The following is a 2,720-nucleotide window of genomic DNA, read 5'->3' as shown; positions in this document are numbered from 1 at the left end:
GAAAAGAATACAACCATACAAGGACACGAAGAATTACATAGAAGAACGTTTTCTTCAAGCACATCTCGATTTTTCGCATGACTATCCTAATCGCTGATTAATGACCGATCATCGTATGTTTGTATACTGTTAACAATAATTCACGCTTTGATAAAAAAAAAGAATGTATAATATAACATATGTTACCAAACAAGAAACATTAAAAACTAATGATAACTTGTAATTGTATAACAAACGGATGATCGGTTTCAAGGACGTGTGATTTCATCGCGTAGCCGCGCACATTACGATTATACATACCGAAATATATATACATATATACATATATATATACACATATACATAGAATAAATTGAATGACAATTTACGTAGGTGTGATTCGCTGCTTGGCGCTAAGATAGTTAGGATGAAATTAACAAACATTAACAGTAAAAATGTGTATAGCTTGATGTACGAAAGTCCCCCTACCTCACCCTGTTTCCCTCTAAAGTTTAAACATGCAATGCATATTAAAACTTATTCGTATGTATACTAAAACTTAAAAGCCCGTTACGTATCGTCTTTTTTCTCAATGATAGAACGATTTTTCACAAACAGAGAACAGAAAAATCGATGGAATGTTAGATAAAGCCAAAGAGGCATTATTTATACAGGGACCCAAATTTGAAACTTTTACAGAGATTTACGTTTCTATCGGTAGATTTAATTGCGCGCCATGTAGAGATATAACAGGGTGATTGAAATATGCGCGCGTTTAGTTATGTAGAGTAAACGAGAGTTACATTTTGTGTGCTTAAAATTCATGTGAACTGGGTCTTTAAGTACGTCTCACCTGTTACTTCTTTTTTCAGTCTACTGTCGTTGAAAAAAAATCGATCGTGTAAAAAATAGCATTCTGCGAACTGAATATAAAAGCTGTTAACGCACTGAAGAAGGCGAACAGTATCAGTACCAAGGAAACGCATGTAAATGGAAAATACAATATGTGATTTTTTGTAATATTACAATGTTAACAAAACGTGGGTTGACAGATGGAGAAATCAGTTAGAAAATGAAATCTGAGATGTTTGATAAAATAAAAGCAACAAAAAATGAAGAAAAAGAGAGAACGGATTTCAAAATGAACACCAAGTTATATTATGTAAATTGTGGCGTGTATGACACGCATCTATGAGATATTGTAAATATTGAAATGTAATTGGGGGTTTTACACATTTTTAGACCGAAGCGTCTACATTAAAAAACCGACAAGTTTAAACTTCGATAAGTTTAGAAAAGTGCTCGAGAACCCACTCCAATGGATTATACGCGACATACAATGACCATTTAAGTCAGATTATAATCCTTTGGAATCTTTTCTGTAATAAATGGATAAGATCGGGGTATGATATTGTCTTACGGATTGATATATAGTCATACTGGTCGTAGCGTTGTAGGATTATTTAACTCTGCATGCTTAGTCGATTGCTCGATGTTGTACATACACATATGTACCGTACTGAGCATTAATAAGGATATAACTATTGATAAAAATGCATATAGGAGCTCATGGTATGTGAAGATCATTTTTAGAACTTTATTGGATGATAATCCGATGCGTGAATAATATTTGAGCAGAGAATATGTATAACTAAACTGACTGGAGCATTAGTAAAAGAAGAGGCAAGTGTCTTCTGCCATGCTTTTAGACAATACTTCATTATTAACGAAGAGGATACATTAACATTTATCCCTGTATTAACGTTGGCTGAATAGAATTCAAATTGCCGTAACATGAAATAAAAATATACATATAAAAAGATTAATGGAGTGAAAACGAAAGAGTGCCCTTTATAAGAAAATAATGGTACAAATTTTGCTCATTTTATGAACTTTCATGAAATGTGGTAAAAAAGATTTGACATTAAATTGAAACTTTGTGCAACGCTTATGACGGTATTTCCTATAATCGATGCGTTTGCGCACTGATACAAAACTACCGTATCATACAATCAAAAGTTATTTTTTTCTATATATGTCTACATCTATACCATTGCACTTTATATCTTTGTAATCGAAGGGAAATATGATAAAAGAAAGATTGATTGTAGAAAGTGCATTTGGAAATTGCAACAAATCATCGTTTGTAAAAAAACAAATGCCTCATGCTCCAGTCAATCGATGTACGACCAGATGAGGCATAAAAAAACGTAGACATAATAAGGTAGAGATAACGAGTCGAACAAATAAACGGATTTGATGTTTAGACGCTGCCTCCGTTATGTGCCCTGCCGCAGAAAAATAAGATTACAGACCCATGTACCCACCTCCCGAGATCGGTATATGATATGAAAAATAAATTCACATTAAAATAAAATTGGCTGTATTTTTTTGTTTACCTGTACATATCCATCATAATCAATAAAAGCACACTTTCTATTCAGAATCAGTGATTTATTGTACAAACTATATCACGCGTGTTACCTATAAACATATCATCACTAACTAATTGAAATTATAAATTACAATTATAAATATTTTCTTCTCTAAATTGTTCCTATTGAGAGTGAAACATTAAAAGTTATTTTTTGTCTTTTTAGATAAAATTACGAATAGTAAAATTTTAAAGTAGTTTGAAAAAAGTATCATAATTGTTCAATAATTTTATACAATAATGATTTAATAACATAATAGGATATTTGTAAATATTGTAATCAAGAGTTTTAACAAGTGATAAACAT

Source organism: Habropoda laboriosa, unplaced genomic scaffold (genome assembly GCF_001263275.1).
Source record: "Habropoda laboriosa isolate 0110345459 unplaced genomic scaffold, ASM126327v1 scaffold84, whole genome shotgun sequence".
Lineage (NCBI taxonomy): Eukaryota > Metazoa > Arthropoda > Insecta > Hymenoptera > Apidae > Habropoda > Habropoda laboriosa.
The sequence above is the reverse complement of the archived record's forward strand: the minus strand, read 5'-3'. Positions refer to the sequence as shown.